The sequence below is a fragment of the Schistocerca gregaria genome, chromosome X (assembly GCF_023897955.1).
Source record: "Schistocerca gregaria isolate iqSchGreg1 chromosome X, iqSchGreg1.2, whole genome shotgun sequence".
Taxonomy (NCBI): Eukaryota; Metazoa; Arthropoda; class Insecta; order Orthoptera; family Acrididae; genus Schistocerca; species Schistocerca gregaria.
This window is the reverse complement of record NC_064931.1, coordinates 193041344-193066545: the sequence shown is the minus strand read 5'-3', so window position 1 is coordinate 193066545 and position 25202 is coordinate 193041344. Positions and strand designations below refer to the sequence as shown.

General features: G+C 43.8%; 1 non-coding gene across 1 annotated transcript; it reads right to left on the bottom strand.

Moving 5' to 3' along the window:
- Positions 1 to 18834: 18834 nt before the first annotated feature.
- On the bottom strand, positions 18835 to 18937 carry LOC126300074 (U6 spliceosomal RNA). The gene has a single exon (XR_007552880.1). It is a non-coding gene; the product is annotated as a U6 spliceosomal RNA (small nuclear RNA).
- Between the last annotated feature and the right edge of the window lie 6265 nt (positions 18938 to 25202).

The window sequence follows — 25202 nt, the reverse complement described above, 5'->3', positions numbered from 1 at the left end:
GTGGAAACGTTAAGGGACACGTACAGCACAAAAGCGTACAGGCTGACCTCGTCTGTTGACGTACAGAGACTGGCGACAGTTGAAGAGGTCGTAATGTAAGTAGGCAGACATCTGTCCAGACCATCACACATGAATTTCAAACTGCATCAAGATCCGCTGAAAGTTCAATGACAGTCAGGCGGTAGGTGAGAAAACATGGATTTTATTGTCGAGCGGCTGCTCATAAGTCACCCATCACGCCGATAATGCCAAACGACGCCTGGCGTGGTGTAAGGAGCGTAAACATTGAGCGATTTAACAGTGGAAAAACGTTGTGTGGAGCAACGAATCACGGTATACAATATGGCGATCCGATGACGGGGTGTGGGTATGACGAATCTTCCAGCTTATTTAGTGCCAACAGTAAAATTCGGAGGCGCTGGTGTTATAGTGTGGTCTCGTTTTCCATGGAGGGGGCTTGCACCCCTTCTTGTTTTCAGTGGTACTATCACACCACCGCCCTACATTGATGTTTGAAGCAGCTTCTTGCTTCCCAGTGTTGACGGGCAATTCAGGGACGGCGATTGCATCTCTCTACACGATCGTGCACCTGTTCAAAATGTACGGCCTGTGGCGGAGTGGTTACACGACAATAACATCCCTGACCTGAATCCTATAGAACACCTTTGGGATGTTTTGGAACGCTAACTTTGTGCCATGCCTCACCGACCGACATCGATACCCGTCCTCAGTGCAGCACTCTGTGAAGAATGGGCTGCCATTCCCCAAAAAGCCTTCCAGCACTTGATTGAATTTATGTCTGCGAGAATGGAAGCTGTCATCAACGCTAATTGCGGGCAAACTCCATAGTGAATGAAACTGCAGTGAAATGAATACCTCTAGCTGCATACAGGCGTTGATTCAAGTCAACGGGGACAGTTGAAAATGTGCGTCCCCCCCGGAACTCAAACCCGGGATCTCCTACTTACATGGCAGATGCTCTATCCATCTGAGCCACCGAGCACACAGAGGATAGTGCGACTACAGGGACTTACTATCTCTGGCACGTCTCCCGTGAGACTCGCATTCTGAACTTACTGTCCTGCACTCTATTCATAGGACCATTATACTCATTATTCGCGGCTTGTTCTCGACTCCCGTAAGAGTTCGGGCACTGTTTGTGCATCCGCACAAAAGAAGATAGTCATTTGACCTGTGAGCATTAACTATATGTATGTATGAGGGGAAAGAAACCTACTTTGACATGCTCTGGAAGTTTTGTCGTGTTGAAAATAAGTATGAAGGATTCTGATTTCGTTAGGTTACCATCCACACTTTTCATTATATTTTGCACATCAACAGTGCCTTCTTGTGCCCATTCAGTTTCCTGTTCTCCTCTGGGAATTTCAATGAGATTCCTGAAAGTCACAACAACAACACCATCTTGGCTTAGTTCAAGGTAATGTGCAGTTCTGTCGCTATTACATACTCCCCAAGACACCTTGCATTTCAGAGCTTAGCTTCTTGCTGTGAATTAGAAGTGCCCACCTACAGTGTCCCCTTACGCAAGTGCTTGACTGCCTTTAGAGGGCGACGGATTCCATTTAAATCCTTTTGGATAGAGAAGGGTGAAACCTTCTCAAAAATACCCTCTTTCCACTTGACTATTAAAAACACATTCTGTCCACCTGCATATGTTATGTTACTGCAAACACCACTACTCTGAATAAGTCCAGAATAAGGACGACTGGCTTCATGAGCCCTGTTGTTTGACTGGGTGTTGGTACCTACCAGGAACCCACCATTTTCGCTGGAGGAGGAAGAGAAAATTTCGAAGGTTCCCCAAAGGTTGCCAGCTAACGACTCACAACACATAATTGGATGGAGGTTTTTTTTAATAGAGATTTTTGCCATTCTCGCGATCCAAGTGGTCAATGCAAGATCCCCGTTCCCTGTGATACACTAAGTTCCACCAACGCGCCACATGGTGGACGATGAAGCACGCCCACAGCTTATGGTGACAGAAGGCTGGCGGCGTTACCGGTCCCCAGCTCAAGAACCCTAGGGTCACCAAGCCCTTCCCCAGCAAAAGAATGCTGAATCCCTGGGGGCTAAAACAGTGCATTGGGTTGAGGAATTAACGCCGCAAACTAACGTGAAGGAAACCTGCCTTAACAAGCTATCGAAGTTCCGTGTTGCTGAAAATATAAACGAGTCTGATTTTACTCGATCGCCATCCACCCTGTTAGTTATGTTTTGCCCATCAACGATGTCTTCCTGGGCCACACAGGTTTCAGTTCTTCTCAGTGAGTATAGACCAGATCCCTGCACGTCACAACACCGTTCTAGAGTTCAAGGTAATGTGCAGTTCACTTTATATTTCATACATTCATGACACTGAACTTTCTGGATGTTATTCAATTGCTTGCAATTAGATGTTTCTATCAACAGGGTCCCGTTTGGCAAGTGGTTGACAGATTTTAAACTTCCAGCGATGCCTTCTAAACCTTTTTGTTCATGAACAAGTGAAACTTTCTCAAGGCTCCCTGTCCGACCGTTTAACTATAAGAAACACGTACTGGCCACCAGCATGTGTTCTGCTACTCGAGAATAAAAGACTCTGCAATCCTCATGTCTGGAGGACTGGCCACATGAGCCTTCTTGTTCGGCTGGGTGTTAGTACCTACGTGCAGCTCACCCTTTCCATTGGGAAAAGGAGGAGTGAAATTCCAGGGGTCAATCTCCGTCCCACGAGCAGAGAGGGAAATAGAAGTCCCCTTAGACGGAGCCCCACATGCCTTTGTAAGCCTTATACAACTGAGTTACGGGAGTTTCACCAGAGGTCACCCACTAACGATATTTCCAGCTCAACAGCCACCCATTTCAATGGAGCGCAGCACACTTTGAGGTTGAGCTATTTTCATAGATGTTCTTACCGTCACTGCGACCTGGGTTGTCAAGTCAAGGTCCCAATTCCCTGCAACACACAACATTCCACGGTCACGCCTCATGGTGGTCGCTGAAGCATGTCCAGAGCTTATGGTGACAGAGGACTGGTGGCGCTTACCAGTTCCCAGCTCACGAACTCAGGGCTCGCGAAGCCTGTTCCCAGCAAATGAATACTGAGCCCCCAGGGCACTAATCACTCAGTCGTCCATACTGTTATCCCAGCAACCAATGAAAAGGCTACCGCCCGTCTTCAGTAACTGTATGTCATTCTGGTCTCTCCAGAGATATCCCATGGGTGTGGGTGCACATATCGTGCAGCTACCGGTATCATCGAGACAGAAGCCTCACCATCGTGACCATGTCCATGATTGGTGGCAACAGAGAGAGACTGCTTCAAATATTTCGTGCGTGTTGTGACAAGAACTGCATTCTGATAAAAATGTGTCTGATATTTAAAGAAGCGGTGGTAGCTGTTGCAAAATATGTTCGCTAAACATAGGCCTCGAAGCAGATAATCACTATAAATCTTCACCTACATCTAAATATATACACCGAGGGCCACCGTACGACGCGTGGGGGAGGGTACCAGTTACCGCTACTTGTCATATACTCTCCTGTTCTACTCACAAACAGAGCGAGGGTAGAACGAATATCTGTATGCCTCCGTATGAGCTCCAATTTCTCGTACCTTATCTTTGTGGTCCTTCCACGGTGTTTGTGTTGGAATCAGTAGGATCGATCTGCAGTCAGGCCCTAATTCCGGTTGTCTAATTTTTTTCAACAGCTTTCCTCGAAAAGAACGTCTGCATCCGTCTAGGGATTCCTATTTGAGCTACCAAATCATCTCCGTAATACTTGCTTATTGTGCGAAGCTACCGAGACGAACCCACATTTGAACTGCTTCGATATCTTCCTTTAATGCTGTGGTGTCACGGCCAGACACCACACTTGCTAGGTGGTAGCCTTTAAACCGGCCGCGGTCCGGTAGTATACGTCGGACCCGCGTGTCACCACTATCAGTGATTGCAGACTGAGCGCCGCCACACGGCAGGTCTAGAGAGACTTCCTAGCACTCGCCCTAGTTGTACAGCCGACTTTGCTAGCGATAGTTCACTGACTTCTACGCTCTCATTTGCCGAGACGATAGTTAGCATAGCCTTCAGCTACGTTCTTTGCTACGACCTAGCAAGGCGCCAGTATCCGTACTATTGATATTGTGAATCATGTACCTTAAAGAGCGACGTTCTCCATTAATGGATTAAAGTTAAGTATTCCACCAGCTACGTCCGTTTTTCTCAAATCTAATTCCCTTGTCATGTTCCAGACCTCACGCCAGCCTGCGTGAGCTGAGACACGTGCATTTCGGCCTCCTTTAGAAAAACACGGTTGGCTCTCCTGCCAACCACAACAAATGTGACCTGTTGCGGGTCGCAAACACTCGGACAGTACTCAAGAACAGGTCGCACTAGCGTCCTACGAGAATATGTGCGGTCTCCTTTACAGATGAACCGCATTTCCGTTAAATTCTCGCAATAAACCGAAGTCAACCATTCTCCTTCGCCACTACAATCCTCACATCTTCGTTCCATTTCGTATTGCTTTGCAACTTTAGGCCCGGATGTTTAAATCACGTGACGGTGTCAAGCGGCACACTACTAACGCTGTATTTACACATTACGGGCGACGGTTTCCACATGCCGGGACTGTGTGGATGGGCTAGACCGCTTTTTAGCTTTGAAGGTCTCAGGAAACTACAGAAAGGCCGTCAGTCTAGGATGGTGCAGGACAAACACATGGAGGTAGACCTAGCGACAATCGGTGTTTTAGCTGTAAATTGTCATAACTGCATTGGGAAAGAACCAGAGCTCCGAGCGCTAACAGAAAGCACTGAAGCTCGTATCATTATATGTACGGGAAGTTGGCTAAAGCAGGAAATAAGTTCTGCCGAAATTTTTACAAAGGACCTAACGGCTTTCGGTAAATGCAGTTAGTGGCCGAATGTTTATTGCTGTCAGAAGTAATTTCCCTTGTAGTGATATTGAAGCTGGTAATTCCTGTAAGTTGTGAGGTCATACTTGAAAACCAAAATAAATTAGTAATTGATTCGTTTTTCCGATCTCCTATTCAGATAGAACAGTTGCTGAACAGTTCAAAGAAACCTTGAGCCTTATGTCAAATAGGAATCCAACTCATAGAAATATAGTAGGTGATGACTTCAATCTACCCTCGATATGTTGGCAAAAGTAAACGTTTAAAGCTTCCCGTACGCATAAAATGTTGTCCGAAATGGTCATGAATGTTATCTCAAAAAGTTTTAGAACAGTTGGTTCAGGAGGCCATTCATAGTGTAAATAGTGGCGGAAACATAATTGATCTCCCTGTAACAAATAGCACTTAGCAACTGGAGAGCATAATCACGGTTACAAGGATTAATGACCACAAGACTGTTGTAGCGAGACTGAATACTGTAACATCCAAACCCACCAAAAACAAACGATAAGTACATCAACTTAAAAAAGCAGATATAAATTCTCTTAAAGTGCTTTTAAGAGACAGTCTCCAACCCTTCCGATATGAATACACCAGTTCTGGTTTGAACTCAAATAATATCGCCGGCAGTCGAGAGATATATACCAAATAAATCAATAACAGATCGTACTGATCCCTCATGGAAGACGAACAGGTTAGAATACTATTACAGAAGCAACGAGCAAAAGCAACCCGAATTTGAAAGAATGCAAAATCCTCAAGACTGTTGAAGTTTTACAGAAGCTTTAGCGCGAACTTCAGTGAGAGGTGCTTTTAGTAATTTCCACAATGAAATTCAGTCCGGAAATTTGGCAGAAAACCCAAAGATATTCCGGTGATAAGTAAAGTAAACCAGCGGCAAGACGCAATCAATACCTTCACTGCACGATAAGAATGGTAGAGTTACTAAACACGGTTCTCCGAAAGTCCTTCACTAAAGAAGACGAACTAAGTATATCAGAATTCGAATCTAGAACAAATGCCAAGGAAGTAAATTTCCTCGAGGTAGCGAAGCTATTAAGTCACTAATGGCAAGGCCTTTAGTCCAGTTAGTATGCAAGCCAGGTGTCTTTAAAAGTATGGTGATACAATAGCTCCATACTTAGCAACCACATACAACTGCTCGCTCTTCGAAAGATCCGTATCTAAAGACAGTATAATTGCGCAAGGCACACCAATATCCAAGAAAGGATTTAGGAGTAGTCCACTGAATTACATACCAACATCAATAAAGTCAATTTGTAATAGCATTTTCGAATATATATCATGAGTTACCTTGAAGAAACTGATTTATTGAGAAATAGTCAGCACGGAGTCAGAAAACGTCGTTCTCGTGAAACACATTTATCTTTTTATTCTCACTAAGTAATGAGTTCCAGCGACAGGGGATGTCAAATTAATTCCATATTTTTAGATTCCCAGAGGTTTCGTTCGCCATGAACAACTTGTTATCAAGTTGCGTGCCTATGGAGTACGCCTCAGCTGTGTGACTGAATTCGTGAGTTCCTGTTATAAATGTCACAATCCGTAGTAACTGAGGGAATATCATCGAGTAAATGAGAAGAATTATTTGGCTTTCCCAAAGGAAGTCGTATAGGCCCTATACTGTTACTCGTCTACATAAGCGATATAGGAGACAATCTGCGCAGCCCTCTCAGATTGTTTGCTGACGAGTCTGTCATTTATCGTCTTGTAAAGTCATCAGACGATCAAAACCAATTGCAAATGATTTAGACAATATATCTGTTTGGTACTGGAAATGGCAATTAATTCTAAATAATGAAAAGTGTGAAATCATCCACATAACTACTAAAAGAAGTCCACTAAATTTCGATTACACGATTAATTACACAAATCTAAAGGCTTTAAATTTTACTAAATATTTAGGCACTAGAATTACTAATAACTTTAAATGGAACGATCACATCGATAATGTTGTGGGGAAAGTAAACCAACGACTGCGATTTATTAGCAGAACACTTAGAAAGTGCTAAAGGTCTACTAAAGAGACTGCTTACACCAAGCTCGTCCGCCCTCTTCTAGAGTACTGCTGTGCATTGTGGGACTCGCATCAGGTGGGACTGACGGAGAACATCGAAAAAGTTCAAAGGACAGCTCGTCTTGTATTATGGCGAGACAAGGGAGAGGGTGCTACGGACATGAGATGTGAACTGGAGTGGCAATGATTAAAACAAAGGCAATTTTTTCCGCCACAGAATCTTCGAATGAAATTTCAATCACCAAGTTTCTCCCCCTACTGCGAAAATATTCTGTTGGCGTCATCTTACATTGGGATAAGAGGACGTCATCATAAAATAAGTTAAGAGTTAAGTGCACGTTGTTCCCGAGCGGCATTCGAACTGGAAAGATAGAGAAATAACTTGTAGGTGGTAGATGTACAGTGACTACTGAAGCTGAAATTGGACGACGACGATTGCCTGGTGGTAGTCCACCAGCCACTGCGTCAGTGCATCGTAAACCTCCTGCATGCTGAACACTGCCGGATGACACTTCTACCTACCCGGCGTTACGCAGGACATCGGGAGGACAGCCTGCTCTTGCGAAGCCGTTGTGAAAACCTAGTCTTCACCCTCGCTACGGTTCTGCACCTTGTCAACGTCGCAGCGCCCTTCGGAGCGTATTCATGTCGTCTTCGCCGGTCCATCTCACAGAGATACGTGGCTCATCGGTATAGACTCATTCTCTTTGTTACCTAATGTAGTTCGAATTTCAAATACCATACCAACGGAGGGAATAAGAGCCTTACCGGAAACATTCGCACAGAAACAATCGTTTCGGACAATGACCCTCAATTTTCAGCCAGTACGTTTCACTGCTTCTGCTCTCGGAACGGCATAATGCACCTGATTATGGCGCCACTCCACCCAGAGTTCGGTGGTGAAGCCGAGCGGTTAACCTGCACCTTAACCCTGTCCGCCGCACCCAGGACCACACCAGTACGAAGTTTACGAGGACCGGAGCGGTATAGAAATGTGAAGTACCAAATGGTTCAAATGGCTCTGAGCACTATGCGACTTAACTTCTGAAGACATCAGTCGCCTAGAACTTAGAACTAATTAAACGTAACTAACCTAAGGATATCACACACATCCATGTCCGAGCAGGATTCGAACCTGCGACCGTAGCGGTCGCTCGGATCCAGACTGTAGCGCCTAGAACCGCACGGCCGCTCAGGCCGGCCAGAAGTACCAAGTGGCTTCAGCGTTCCCATACCTTCTGTGCAATAAGTGTGTATCGTACCATAGCGGGTGTAACACGCTGCTTCTTATTCAGTTCGGAATTCCACCAGGAAGTTGAACCTTGAGATACTATGATCTACGTGTTGGGCACCTACGATCTGCCTGCACGAACACAATGAAAAGTACTGATATTGCCTATATTTTCTATCGTGCTCTCGACTGTCACAGCGTCTGCTAGTACAGCGTGACGACGTTCCAGCTACATTACACACTGAACCATCCCAGTCGCCTTGGCAACTGGAGTGCCCAATCTCCAACATTTAACTCAGTTACTCATAAGTGTAGATACCATCATACACAACACATACACAGCAGCACTGCTAACCTGGTTAGTCATTCTCTGTACAAAATTTTGTGTGCTATGTCAAGCTGGTAGCACCATTGTTTACGTCTCAAACATGGTCAATACTGATATCACAGTTCATTCTCGTCACGCTCTGTGTTTCACATCCTGATTAATATTCATCATCCAGAATGAGATTTTCACTCTATAGCGGAGTCTGCGCTGATATGAAACTTCCTGTCAGATTAAAACTGTGTGCCGGACCGAGACTGGAACTCGGGACCTTTGCCTTTCGCAGGCAAGTGGTCTACCAACTGAGCTACCCAAGCACTACTCACGCCCCGTCCTCACAGCTTTACTTCCGCCAGTACCTCGTCTCATACCTAGAGCACTTGCCCGCAAAAGGCAAAGGTCCCGAGTTCGAGTCTCGGTCCGTCACACAGTTTCAATCTGCCAGGAAGTTTAATATCCATCATATCCGACACATAATTGCTTAAATTATAATTATCAGCATTTTTTGTTTCTGTCTTGATTTGAGGATACCAGTATACGTGACTGGCTACAGTACTATTTTGTTACATTATATCAAAACAGATAATAGAAAAATAAGAGATAGTTATATAGAACGTTCTGCAGTATTAAACTGTAATCTATGATGCAAGTCCACGTTGGCGTTACGACCGTGACAGGAAGAGCGCCGAGGAAAGCTGGAACTAGAAGCTGTCATGTGTACTGCAGGACCGCGTCGAAGCGTGAGAGGTGAGCGACAGCGTACAGCGTAGCTTAAGCCCGCAGATCGATGGCTAGAGTGACACGCCTTGCTCATCTGCACCGGCTACAGCCGCTTCCCATTTACCGCAGTGCGACGCTCCAACTCAGCACTCCCTCATCGGATCGACACTTTCCCTTTTCCGTCCTTCGTCCGGCGGATAGCTAGGGTTTCAGTCACGAACATCATTATACTGAAAGTGTCTACATTTCGGAAGTCTTGTTACATTTCTGGAGCTTGTGGGAAATATGCTTCAGTAGTTACATAAGCATACAGTATTTTGGTTTGTGTTACACTTTATTGTAAAATGAATATAGCAGTTTTCCTATTCCGAAAACGTGTGCCTTTGCCTTAATGTCACACGATTCAGCGCGCAGTACAGACGAACAGTAAGTTATTATGGTATTTTATGCGACTTCATTTTCGTCAGAGGTGGGGAAAAAATACCAAACATTTCTCTGCAGAAAGCAGAAGTCTCAGCTGAAAGATGTTTTGCTTACAAATTTAAAGTTAGCGAGACTGTTTATGTGGTATTTACTATGGGACTTCAGGAATAACGCTAACGAGATCTTGGCCGTTGCATGTAACGTTAAGCTTGTCGTACTGGTTGGCTCAACAATGTCGGCAGCAGGAGTGAAAGCGTTTGTGGCCTTCTGATATTATAATACTTATAGTGCAGCTATAAAATTTTCGTAAATTTTGTTCTGTGTAAATACAGAGTTTATTTAACTAAAAAATAACAACGCACCAACAGCACGTATTAGAAAAGCTAGGTGTAACTGTTCTACAGTTACATGAAATGTATTCGCAGTTTCGAATAAGAACGTTCATCAGCTGTATAATGGAACGACGACAGTAAAAATTTGTGCCGTACCGGGATTCGAACAAGGATTACCCATTCATCATCAGCGGCTGCCTTAGCATTTTTTTAAAATTTAATTTTGTTCGCTGCATCTGCTCGGCGCGGACGTCGTAAGACATCCGTTTAAGTTCGTTGATGATCGATTAACTCAGTTTTTTTTTTATTACAGAAGGCACGTAACCCTCTGACCGAACACGCTGAGCTACCGTGCTGGTATAGCATTAGGCTATCTGAGCACGCCCCACGGCCACACCCAAACTTACATCTGTCGTCAACCATATGACTGCAACCTGCACTCGTACGTCTACCGTACAGGGGAGACATTTTAATTTAAAGTCACTTGCTCGGTGTCGGTGGATTATTACGATATTGCATGCATGTTTTAATGTCCGAAGGAACATTGCATCGTACTTCTGAACGACGCAGGCAGTGTAATATCGTATTTAACCACCAACGCCCGGTAAGCGACTTTCAATTAAAATGACTCCCTGTATGTGAATACATATAATGGTTGTTCGAGTGCAGGTCGCAGACATGTTGAAGGCTGGATGTGGCCGTGATGGTGCCCGGCCAGCCTAATGGTATGGTGACCTTACACGATAATCGGGAACTGAAGTTTCGTGTCCCGGTCCAACACAAATTTTTACTGTCGTCATTCCATTATACAGATGATAGTTATCCATATTCGCAACTGCGAATACATTTCATGTATTTTATAACAGCTGTAGTCACCGCAGAGTCTGTTCCTGAAGGAACATTGAATCGTACTTCTGAACGACACAGGCACTGTGATATCGTGTTCTACAGTTGGCATGTCAAAGTAAAAATAGGCCGTGAGATAGCTGTGGGAATATTTTATAAAGGCGATGACGGCACGCAAAGTTCAGAAGATTAACCCAAATTGGAGATTGTAGACGTAGCAAATTTCATCGAATACCGGACAAGCAGAATAGGAAAAAGGTATCGATGCCACAAGACACGACTAAGGCCTTCTTCCGGCTAGCATTGGCCTTCTGAAAGCCTTCCATGGTCACGAGAGCTGCCACAGCTGGCGGTGCCGCTCAAGCCTGTAAACTGCACGAAGGTGGTTGGCCTCCACTTGAGCTGTCATATATAATAAATACATGAGAAGTTAAAAATAGACTAAATTACTATTTGCAATGTAGCACTTCTTGAAGTATAGCATCCTTAATTAAACTGAGCTACGCTCCAGGCACAATCGTAGTTACATTAGTTTGAAGTTATCTGAGGAGTAAACACAAGATATGGATGGTACGTTACGGTAGTGGTAACAGGTACAATGGATGTGATCGTCGGGAACGAGAATCGGCACCGAACGTTGAAGAGCAGCATGATTCTGTATGTTGTTGAACACAGATAAAATTAAAGGGACACAGAAGCAGCAAGAATATACAGAATACATTATGCGTCGATTGGCAAGCACAGGCAAAGGATTTAGTAGGTATTACTGTGTAGGCTGTAAAATAAAAAGATTGCTTTCTTAACGCTCAGATACTGCGCTTCAACAGAACGCAGTTGACATTATCGTCTGTAAAAGTGGTAATTTAAACGTCATCATGAATGAAGTTGAACGCACAGAGTTTTATTAAAAAGAAGAGGAGAAGGGAGAACAGATTACCGTGATGTAGAAGTCGACAAGCAGATAATAGTACTGGCAAAAAGGGATGATTAGAAATGGAATACAACTCATGGTTGGACCGAGGCTGAAGGATGCAATGGGTCGTGTCATTTTTAATAGAGCCATCCCAGCATGTGTATTAACAGTTTGAGGGAAACCACGGAAAACCGAATTATAGATGGCGGGATGGGGATCTGATCAGCTCTCTTCCCTAAATGAGTCCAGCGGCTCAATCATTACGCCGCCTCATTCGGTTTCAGGAGTCGAGGAATATAGGATGGGTGGAGAGCGTGGTAGGCTATGCGAAGACGGACATTTCGCATTCGTCGTATGCACATAATTTCTCTGTTGAATTAAGAGTAATGATGGATTTATAAGAAGCATGGCGACAGCATTACAGAAACGAGTGAATTAAACCCAGTCCGTCGAGAAAGAAGGAGAAACGAGAACTAGAAAGTGAAGCACAAAAACAAGGAAAAGTCAAAAGAAAAAATAAATTACGCGTAAGGGGAGAACAGGTCTCTGAGCACTATGGGACAACTTCTGACGATATCAGTCCCCTAGAACTTAGAACTACTTAAATCTAACTAACCTAAGGACATCACGCACATGCATGCCCGAGGCAGTATTCTAACCTGCGACCGTAGCGGTAGAGCGGTTCCAGATTGTAGCGGATAGAACCGCTTGACCACACCGGCCGATAGGGGAGAACAAAAACAAAGTTTTGTTTTGAAATTACTTCTGAAATTCGTAGACAAGAAGGAATATTTTGACACAAAGTAATGGGATTAAACTCGTCAATATGAGGAACGCTGCGAAGGAAATGCTGTGGTTCTTTGTGAGGAAATAGGCCAACAGAAATATAAATACACACACATCCTCGACGGTATGGAAGAAAAATTACCCGCTAATTAACAGAAATTGGAAGCGTAATGGTAAATTTTGCGAAGGTGCAATAATTGCCGACTTTGGACACTATTTTCTAAAAGTTGAAAGTGTCGAAGAAATTGTGCGGCCTGCCGCGTTGGTCTAGCGGTTCTAGGCGCTCAGTCAGGAACCACGGGACTGCTACGGTCGCAGGTTCGAACCCTGCCTCGGGCATGGATGTGTGTGATGTCCTTAGGTTAGTTAGGTTTAAGTAGTTCTAAATTCTAGGGGACTGATGACCAAAGATGTTAAGTCCCATAGTGTTCAGAGCCATTAGAACCATTTGAAGAAACTGTGCAATTTCAAAATAGCTGACGTAAACATAAAACAGCAACATATGGTGCGTACTGGGATCACTGAGAGTTCGAACAGCAAGTACCGACTGCGTTGTGGATGGTATGTACAATTTATGGTGAGATAAGCCTAATACCGGATGCAAGCATAGAAACGAGGGCTCATCATCGGAAAAAGACATATCTGAAAATATGGGTTAAAAAAGTATAAGGCTTTGGTCGTTTGAACATGGCCCTGAGGTACCATCTAACATAATGCGCGGACAAATTGCGAGAATGTACGCCTTTTATTTGCCAAATATACTGTTATCAGTGTCAAATATTAATAGACGGATTAAATATAGCAATTTTAGCCATCATATTTACTCTAGTATGACCTTACATTAATATTTACTCAATAAAATATCACTTAACGTTGACGACGCACTTACGGTGGCTGAGGATTACAAACATCACATAATATTTATTCATTGCTTTAGAACGGCTGCAGTATCACAGAGCGGATATCATCTAAGGAAATTCAGAATTCGTTTCTTGCCCTCTGAAAAATGGAAGTTTTTAGAGTTCCTTAGATCCATTCAATAAGAGCCCCATACATGGTAAGACAGACATGCAGGTGACATCAGTTAGGCAAGCTCCCTTAATCAGTTATTGCGTTATGGTGTCGATGTCTGCATAGTATATCTTATCAATTTACGAAATATCTATGGAATTGGAGGGATATAAACATTGTTCTTGATGATACCATAAAGGGAAAACAAGCTGTAAGTAAGTGAACAAGGAGCGATCCTTCGCGTGTTGTTGGAATATTTAATATGTTTCTGCAGTCGATTAGTGACTAATTCAAAGACATGACGGATGTAACAATACAGTCATATGCCTGGATGACAGGTGTAGCCCTTGTCGCATAATTATTATATAACTTCCACATGTAAGTCGCTGTAGAAGAACGCAGCTCCCATTTCAGTACAAACCGACGTTGAACGGCAACGCCGTTTTCCGCACGTATTCTAGCAGACACTAAGCAATACTGTCCCTAATGTCGCCATATAACTCACTAACAAACGTTTGAAAACAGGAGCCAACATCCTAAATGGAGGTGGTGAATCATTTAAAGCGAGACAGCATCAACTTTGCAGCGAGAGCGTTCCAGACGCTACGCCTAATGGGATAATTTGGCGCAGACTTCGTGCAGGCTATCGGTGAGACGCTCGAGTACAACGTGGACTAAACACAGGATATCTGTGCATTTGATCGAGACCAGGAGTCGGTGTCCTACTTATAGAGCACATCATCATCGAGATCGTCCAGACACTGAGTCCCTCACGTGGCACCGTTTCAAGGGCGTACCGTGGGTACCTCCATTCGGCAAAAACATTCATAGCCAGTTGTAGGCAAGGAAGTATAGAGGACCAAGTGTATAGTAGAGTTTAATAATTCATATAAGGACTAAATAACTAGCGAAGTCACTTATGTCAACTACCATTGCGCAAATTTTCACTATGGGTGACAAAAGTTCGTCCAATACCTACTCGTCGTGGGACGTCGCCGAAACATAGGCATGTGGACACTGTCACTGATCTCCCAAAGCATACACTGAAAACAATATCGTCTTCACCAATGAGTTTTGGTTTACTTTGGTACATAACGAAGGCAAAATATGAACGCATTAAACGCAACATAAAGCGATGCATCACCCTTCCGATAAGGGCTCCGATCGATCCGTAATTCTGTACGAATGGATTGAGGAACACTGGTAGACCTCGAGATCACCTGACCATAACACTATTGAGCACACCTAGTAAGCCATCAAGCGTCATTTGCATACCTTGAACAAAGTTGGAGTTATCTCCGTGAGATGTCGGCGCAGTAGATGATTTCTGGGTCAAGATGACTCTTCAGCTCCAGTAATGTCTCTCTGAATCCATGGAAAAACTCATCGCTACATTCATCAGAACGAAATATTTCCTACAATGTCTGAAACATGCCATAATGAATATGTCTATAATGTTTGCTTACCTAATGTTTTTCAGAGGTCTGTTAATTGACGTACGTATGAATGTACAGATAATCCGAGTAATGCAATTCATCTACTGTTTTAAGAGTGTCTAAAATTGCCATAGAAGACTTTGCACTTGGGCCAGTTATATGCCACCATTTTCAAGGAAACAATCGTTGCTCCAAGTGGTTATTGTTGTTGTTGTTGTTGTTGTTGTTATCTTTGAAACACCCTGTATATTGTAACCGTGCAAATATTTCAGGTGTGCGTATATGACTTGCTACGAAAAATGTTTACAACGGTTCCCTGCTACAAGCGTATAGAACGTGTAACATCTATTAGCCAGCCAGCTAGTTCGAGTTGATTGTTGCACAAGTTGTTGTTGTTGTTGTTGTTGTTGTGGTCTTCAGTCCTGAGACTGGTTTGATGCAGCTCTCCATGCTACTCTATCCTGTGCAAGCTGCTTCATCTCCCAGTACCTACTGCAACCTACATCCTTTTGAATCTGCTTAGTGTACTCATCTCTCGGTCTCCCTCTACGATTTTTACCCTCCACGCTGCCCTCCAACGCTAAATTTGTGATCCCTTGATGCCTCAAAACATGTCCTACCAACCGATCCCTTCTTCTAGTCAAGTTGTGCCACAAACTTCTCTTCTCCCCAATCCTATTCAATGCCTCCTCATTAGTTACGTGATCTATCCACCTTATCTTCAGCATTCTTCTGTAGCACCACATTTCGAAAGCTTCTATTCTCTTCTTGTCCAAACTAGTAATCGTCCATGTTTCACTTCCATATATGGCTACACTCCAAACAAATACTTTCAGAAACGACTTCCTGATACATAAATCTATATTCGATCTTCTTCAGAAACGCTTTCCTTGCCATTGCCAGTCTACATTTTATATCCTCTCTACTTCGACCATCATCAGTTATTTTACTTCCTAAATAGCAAAACTCCTTTACTACTTTAAGTGTCTCATTTCCTAATCTAATTCCCTCAGCATCACCCGATTTAATTTGACTACATTCCATTATCCTCGTTTTGCTTTTGTTGATGTTCATCTTATATCCTCCTTTCAAGACACTGTCCATTCCGTTCAACTGTTCTTCCAAGTCCTTTGCTGTCTGTGACAGAATTACAATGTCATCGGCGAACCTCAAAGTTTTTACTTCGTCTCCATGAATTTCAATACCTACTCCAAATTTTTCTTTTGTTTCCTTTACTGCTTGCTCAATATACAGATTGAATAACATCGGGGAGAGGCTACAACCCTGTCTCACTCCTTTCCCAACCACTGCTTCCCTTTCATGCCCCTCGACTTTTATGACTGCCATCTGGTTTCTGTACAAATTGTAAATAGCCTTTCGCTCCCTGTATTTTACCCCTGCCACCTTTAGAATTTGAAAGAGTATTCCAGTCAACATTGCTAGAAACGTAGGTTTGCCTTTTCTTAATCTTTATTCTAAGATAAGTCGTAAGGTCAGTATTGCCTCACGTGTTCCAACACTTCGACGGAATCCAAACTGATCCTCCCCGAGGTCCGCATCTACCAGTTTTTCCATTCGTCTGTAAAGAATTCGCGTTAGTATTTTGCAGCTGTGACTTATTAAACTGATAGTTCGGTAATTTTCACATCTGTCAGCACCTGCTTTCTTCGGGATTGGAATTATTATATTCTTCTTGAAGTCTGAGGGTATTTCGCCTGTCTCATACATCTTGCTCACCAGCTGGTAGAGTTTTGTCATGACTGGCTCTCCCAAGGCCGTCAGTAGTTCTAATGGAATGTTGTCTACTCCGGGGGCCTTGTTTCGACTCAGGTCTTTCAGTGCTCTGTCAAACTCTTCACGCAGTATCGTATCTCCCATTTCGTCTTCATCTACATCCTCTTCCATTTCCATAATATTGTCCTCAAGTACATCACCCTTGTATAAACCTTCTATATACTCCTTCCACCTTTCTGCCTTCCCTTCTTTGCTTAGAACTGGGCTGCCATCTGAGCTCTTGATATTCATACACGTGGTTGTCTTCTCTCCAAAGGTCTCTTTAATTTTCCTGTAGGCAGTATCTATCTTACCCCTAGTGAGATAAGCTTCTACATCCTTACATTTGTCCTCTAGCCATCCCTTTTTAGCCATTTTGCACTTCCTGTCGATCTCATTTTTGAGACGTCTGTATTCCTTTTCGCCTGCTTCATTTACTGCATTTTTATATTTTCTCCTTTCATCAATTAAATTCAATATTTCTTCTGTTACCCAAGGATTTCTAGCAGCCCTCGTCTTTTTACCTACTTTATCCTCTGCTGCCTTCACAACTTCATCCCTCAGAGCTACCCATTCTTCTTCTACTGTATTTCTTTTCCCTATTCCTGTCAATTGTCCCCTTATGCTCTCCCTGAAACTCTGTACAATCTCTGGTTCTTTCAGTTTATCCAGGTCCCATCTCCTTAATTTCCCACATTTTTGCAGTTTCTTCAGTTTTAATCTACAGGTCGTAACCAATAGATTGTGGTCCGAGTCCACATCTGCCCCTGGAAATGTCTTACAACTGAAAACCTGGTTCCTAAATCTCTGTCTTACCATTACATAATCTATTTGATACCTTTTAGTATCTCCAGGGTTCTTCCACGTATACAACCTTCTTTCATGATTCTTAAACCAAGTGTTAGCTATGATTAAGTTGTGCTCCGTGCAAAATTCTACTAGGCGGCTTTCTCTTTCATTTCTTAGCCCCAATCCATATTCACCTACTACGTTTCCTTCTCTCCCTTTTCCTACACTCGAATTCCAGTCACCCATTACTATTAAATTTTCGTCTCCCTTCACTATCTGAACAATTTCTTTTATTTCATCGTACTTTTCTTCAATTTCTTCATCATCTGCAGAGCTAGTTGGCATATAAACTTGTACTACTGTAGTAGGTGTGGGCTTCGTATCTATCTTGGCCACAATAATGCGTTCACTATGCTGTTTGTAGTAGCTTACCCGCATTCCTATTTTCCTATTCATTATTAAACCTACTCCTGCATTACCCCTATTTGATTTTGTGTTTGTAACCCTGTAGTCACCTGACCAGAAGTCTTGTTCCTCCTGCCACCGAACTTCACTAATTCCCACTATATCTAACTTTAACCTATCCATTTCCCTTTTTAAATTTTCTAACCTACCTGCCCGATTAAGGGATCTGACATTCCACGCTCCGATCCGTAGAACGCCAGTTTTCTTTCTCCTGATAACGACATCCCCCTGAGTAGTCCCCGCCCGGAGATCCGAATGGGGGACTATTTTACCTCCGGAATATTTTACCCAAGAGGATGCCATCATCATTTAATCATACAGTCAAGCTGCATGTCCTCGGGAAAAATTACGGCTGTAGTTTCCCCTTGCTTTCAGCAGTTCGCAGTACCAGCACAGCAAGGCCGTTTTGGTTAATGTTGCAAGGCCAGATCAGTCAATCATCCAGACTGTTGCCCCTGCAACTACTGAAAAGGCTGCTGCCCCTCTTCAGGAACCACACGTTTGTCTGGCCTCTCAACAGATACCCCTCCGTTGTGGTTGCACCTACGGTACGGCCATCTGTATCGCTGAGGCACGCAAGCCTCCCCACCAACGGCAAGGTCCATGGCTCATGGGGGGGGGGGGGGGGGTTATTAGGGTCAAGAAATCTTAGGGAGCACCAGAGCACTTACACCAATCTGTTACACACCGAAGAAGGCATCAGACTCGTTTTACAGAGCAACATTCGCCTGGAACGTCCTGGCGGATTAAAACTGTGTGCTACACGCGAACTGGATCACGGTACCCTTCCCTGTCGCGGGCAAATGCTCTGCTGACTGGGCTATTTTTGAAATCTCTGTAATTTTTAGTTTTCTATTTATCTTTGCATAGAAGAAATGCTAAAATTCTCTGTATAGTTTCAGTATTAGTAAATGTACTGTCGAAGCGAGTACTTGCATCGAGGCACGAATCGCAACCAGCTCTCACAGCTTCACTTCAGTACTTCTCTCCGACTTGACTGCACTGTCAGCAGACCATCTGCCCGCGTAACGCAAAGGTTCTGCGTTTCAGTTTCGGACGGGCGACCATTTCAAACAACCATGAATGCTGAAATACGAGTACACTGCGCTGCAGGGCAAAAATATATCTCTCATTACTTTCATTTCCCTGTTCTACATGGCACAGAATAAGATACAATTATCAACACTAAAGAAGGATCCCAATATCTGTAATGAGAATAATATTTTGAAAGAATATGAGAAAACAAAGAAAGGACCAAGTATGTCAGTTTTCAAAATAACAGGGGCACTGAAGCAAAAGTACAACAGAACTGGAGTGCCTATCTCCTGATTATCTTGCAGACCGAAACCTGAAAGTCAACCAACAACGCCCTACGTTTGGTTCACCTGTGGAATATCGCTTTTGGTACGAGAAAAAGAAAACAGTTTGATAAACACAATTACTATAATTCTAGATCAAATAAACCTCACAGATATAATGTGATACATATATTACGACATTTAAAATTGTGAAGCTGATTTTAGTTACAGGTGGAAGAATAAAATAAAGTACTACATTTTAAAAACTGAGCCGGCCGGGGTGGCCGAGCGGTTCTGGGCGCTACATTCTGGAACTGCGCAACCGCTACTGTCGCAGGTTCGAATCCTGCCTCGGGCATGGATGTGGGTGATGTCCTTAGGTTAGTTAGGTTTAAGTAATTCTAAGTTCTAGGGGACTGATGACCTTAGAAGTTAAGTCCCATAGTGCTCAGAGCCACCTGAACAATTTTTTTAATTGATTTTGCTGTAATTATCTAGTGCTCTCATAATGCATAAATTAAAACTAATTTCACACAGACAAAATAACAGTTAACTTCATTTTCCACCCATGCGTGTCGCTATCAGTTTGTGTTACCTTCCGCAATGACACTTACAGCTTTTCGTTTTATTACTCAACGTCATTTAAATTGTCACGTTATTTTCAAACGGCTGTTTTATATGCTTTCATACTTTGATTACGCTTCGGAAGACACAACATTCAAACAAGATTATCCGACATAGATCTCTAATGCATTTCTGCTACTGTTAAATAACTAGGCTAAATGTAGAAGTATTTAATCAGAAAACAATGTTATGTGTTCATGCGCAAGAGCTTTTCTTTTAATCATCCTTACAGTTTATTTCTGGAATCTGCTCTGCTACCAGCCTCTTCCATATCAATTGCACGGCAGAAGTGGAAGCAACAACTTTAGTGTCTCCTGTTACCGGTATTCCAGAACTCAATACATAGGAGATGCAAAGATGATGCACGTAGGCAGGGGAGACAAAAGAGTAATTGGCTGGTAGTAACAGGCGGCGCTCCACAAGCCGATGAGCGCGTCGGAAGCCGCCCCCCCCCCCCCCCCCCCCCCCAAGGCTAGCGACTCTCTCTCAAAGTTTTGAGAAGCGCTCAGGGCCCGCTCCGAATATCGATTCGGCGCTCACCGAGCTACCAACAGCTCACCTCGCAACAGTGGCTGCCACCTTAATACTAATGAGCTATGGGAAACTCTCGCAGCGCAACTTGGCGTCCCCAGTCGCGAAACTAAATGGGTTGCATCGCGCGATTTGTTACGTGAAGACGCTTTCATATCATAATCCACTTTCCCTCATTTTACACCGACGCAAACGTTCCCATATCGAGACGCTTATTGGCAGCATTGATGGCCTACGATAACTGCATTCATAATTTAATTGACTATATTAAATTGTGCCGGTAATAGCAGATAGAGGAAGAACTGAGGTCGCCGGCTTAAATGTAAACTGTGTTTCTATTACCATCCAACTCTATGTTTTATGAACGCTGCACAAGTTACCATAAAACTTTATTCCATTCAAAATGCGATTTCTAACATCCAAGACGTCGTTCATCTATATCTACATCTACACGGATACTCTGCAAATTACTCTTGAGTGGTAATATATATCATATTGTACACCAGAACTGTATTTACTCACTTCTCTGGCCACATGTCTAACGCCAGACCAATAACTAAATATATAAATAAAAACATTCTTGCTGCAGATAAGCCTATTAGTAAGTCGATGTACAAGACGAGTCCGCCGAGGGAAAATTATATATCCATCCGTACTCTAGGCTACTGGGGCCGTTGGAATCCAGAATCCTCTGAAATAATGTAGAGAACCAATATTTGAAACTGACTGCAGAACTATTCTACAGCCACCGTCATGCATTTCACTTAAGGGCGATGGAGATTCGACATGAGAAATCGGGGCTCACATGAAGGCATATAGACAGTCGTTTTTCCCTCGTTCTATTCGTGCGTGGAACTGGAAAGGAACTGACTAGTATTGGTACAGAGTCCTCTCCTCCATGCACCGCAAGACAGCTTCTGGAGTATGTATGTAGATGTCGATCTAAATGTTCACTAACACACAGTCGTGCACTTTACAAAACAAAAAAAAGTGGCATCCTATAACTACAGTAGATCTATCAACGAGTCACATCTAGAATCGATCAACTCATACAAACTACTCGCTGTAACGACGTGTACGACTAAGAAATGGAACGATTACATAGTAGGTAAAGCAGGTAGCAGACGTTGGTTCGTTGGTAGACTAGTAGGCAAATGCAACCAGTCTAGGAAGGAGATAGCATGTAAAATACTCTTTCGACCCATCCGAAACTATTAATCAAATGCCGGCCATAGTGGCCGAGAGGTTCTAGGTGCTAATGTCTGGAACCGTGCGACCGCTACGGTCACATGTTCGGATCCTGTTTCGGGCATGGATGTGTGTGATGTCCTTAGGTTAGTTAGGTTTAAGTAGTTCTAAGTTTTAGGGGACTGATGACCTCAGAAGTTAAGTCCCATAGTGCTCAGAGCCATTAACAAAATGTGTGGGATCCTTACCAGATAGGACTAAATGGGGAAACTGAACGCATACAAAGAACGGCTGCACTAATGGTTACAGATTTTTTCGACTCCCTACACATCACTCCCATAGGGATCGCGGCGACACGACCACACTAATTACACCGCGCGCACAAGGGTTTAAGCAGTTATTCGTCCGACGTTACATGCGTGATCGAACACGGGAAAGCCCTATTAACTAGTACGATGGAATGTAGCGTGTGCCATGAGCTTCAAAGTCATTTGCAAACTATAGATTTAGATGTCGATGTAGACATGGAGCCGTTAGGATCCTACGTTGCTGTACGGCGTATAATTATTAATAACAAAATTATAACAGTCTCGCTTTCTTCTGATCCTTTGGCCCTGGCCACGACATAGATGTGGGCCCACGTGTCGTAACCGCAGAGTGAAAGTACGGCGTCATCGTGATGGTGTGGTGCTACTTAAGCGGCCAGTCACCTCCCCTTAATCAAACCACGTGACGATTACCTACAGCGGGCCTGACAGACTGCTCGCTTTCTCCAATTCGCTTTCCCCATTGAATGTCTTGTTCAGTATTTCCAGGTTCAGGGAAATACTGACACATCAATATTTCTTTAAAAAGTATGCCGAGAGTAAAAGTTTACATCAGTGAATAATACCCGCACTTTTTAAACCTAACTAACCTAAGGACACGACACACATCCATGCCCGAGGCAAGATTCTAACCTGCGACCGTAGCAGTCGCACGGTTCCAGACTGAGAGCCTAGAAACGCTAGACCACAGCGGCCGGCGAAAGTTTCCAACCGATTTATCATACACAGACAGCAGTTGACCGGCGTTGTCTGGTCAAACGTTGTTGTGATGTCTTGTGAAAGGAGGAGAAATGCGTACCATCATGTTTCCGACTTTGATAAAGGTCGGATTGTAGCCTATCGCGATTGCGGTTTATCGTATCGTGACATTGCTGCTCGCGTTGGTCGAGATCCAATGACTGTTAGCAGAATATGGAATCGGTGGGTTCAGCAGGGTAATACGGAACGCCGTGCTGGATCCCAACGGCCTCGTATCACTAGCAGTCGAGATGACAGTCATCTTATCCGAATGGCTGTAACGGATCGTACAGCCACGTCTCGATCCCTGAGTTAACAGATGGGGACGTTTGCATGACAACAACCATCTGGATGAACAGTTCGACGACATTTGCAGCAGCATGGACTATCAGCTCGGAGACCGTGGCTGCGGTTACCCTTGACGCTGCATCACAGACAGGAGCGCCTGCGATGGTGTACTCAACGACGAACCTGGGTGCACGAATGGCAAAACGTCGTTTTTTTCTGATGAATCCAGGTTCTGTTTGCAGCATCATGATGGTCGTATCCGTGTCTGGCGACATCGCGGTGAACGCACATTGAAAGTTCGTATATGTCATCGCCATACTGGCGTATCGCTCGGCGTGATGGTATGGGGTGCCAATGGTTACACGTCTCGGTCGCCTCTTGTTCACATTGACGGCACATTGAACAGTGGACGTTACATTTCAGATGTGTTACGACTCGTGGCTCTACCCTTTATTCGATCCCTGCGAAACCCGACATTTCAGCAGGATAATGCACGACCGCATGTTACAGATCCTGTACAGGCCTTTCTGGATACAGAAAATATTCGACTGCTGCCATGGCCACCACATTCTCCAGGTATCTCACCAATCGAAAACGTCTATTGAATGGTGGCCGAGCAACTGGCTCGTCACAATACGCCAGTCACTACTCCTGATGAACTGTGGTATCGTGTTGAAGCTGCATGGGCATCTATACCTGTACACGCCATCCAAGCTCTGCTTGACTCAATGCCCAGGCGTATCAAGGCCGTTATTATGGCCAGAGGTGGTTGTTCTGGGTACTGATTTCTCAGGATCTATGCACCCAAATTGGGTGAAAATGTAATCTCATGTTAGTTCTCGTGTAATATATTTGTCCAATGAATACCCGTTTATCATCTGCATTTCTTCTTGGTGTAGCAATTTTAATGGCCAGTAGTATAATTCAACAACACTTAACAAATTTTGTTGCTTTTTTACGATGGGCTTGTTGTACCTCACCTCACAATCCCCCTCCCCCCCCCCCCCCCTCATCCCATCGCCGTTGGTAATGCTCGGTATGAAGAATGCATTGGTATTGCCAGGATTAATAATTACTAAAGGGCTTGCAGAACAGCGGAATACGCTGTTATATTGCTTCGCAGGAGGTCTCTGTGCATTCTATGCGAGCTATGCTTTCATATATTCTCTGATTTAACTGCGTCATGTGTGGTTTTCTGCGCGTTATGAGACAGTAAACAGTTTCTTGTTGATGCGCGGCTGGGCGCCGCCGAGGGTGGTATGGCGTTGCTATAGGTGTGGAGTGTCCGGGTCCGATGTTGCGAACATGAGCGCATCAGGTGTGTAAACGCCGGTATCTGATCGCTTGGAAGACTTCCTACCCGTCCGTCCCTCGTGGTGAAGTTATAACGCTTTAGAGGCTTACCACAGTAACAAAGCCACACTACAGTGCTACCCGTTTACTACGATTTTAAAGTTGACCGTGATCGCGTATATTTATGGAAAGTAATCAGATGTAATCCGTCTCCTGTAGGGTTAAGCATCCAAAAGGGTAAAGTTATTCGAACAGGAGTCGAACCAACGCTACATTGTTTAAGAAACAAAATTTGTGGTCGCGAAATTTAAATACTATCGCCGGCCTATATTTAGGCAAAAGTAACTTCAGCTAAATGTGGATTAAAGATGGTTATCTATCTGCTGAAGTAAACTTCTCTTTCAGTAGAAATATGTAAATAAACACGCAAACAAAAGCACACTCTAGATGTATTAGCAACATGACTAGTCACTAACACAGCTGGTATCTGTTAAAGCTCAAGCCGGCCGGTGTGGCCGTGCGGTTCTAGGCGCTTCAGTCTGGAACCGCGTGACCGCAACGGTCGCAGGTTCGACCCTCTTCGGGCATGGATGTGTGTGATGTCCTTAAGTTAGTTAGGTTTAAGTAGTTCTAAGTTCTAGGGGACTGATGACGACAGTTGTTAAGTCCCATAGTGCTCAGAGCCATTTGAATCATTTGTTAAAGCTCAGTGAAACGACCTACTTCACACAAACACCAACAGTTTTCATAGAAAATATGTAAACCCTTACCTATGGTAGGACATCAGTTGTGCATAGGGTCCATCGATCTGTTAGGGTTTAAACAAGTTAATGCAATTCACCATTTTAAAAACAAAACTAGTTGAAAAATAATTAATTACGTGTTTCACGAATATCCAATGTGGCTTACCG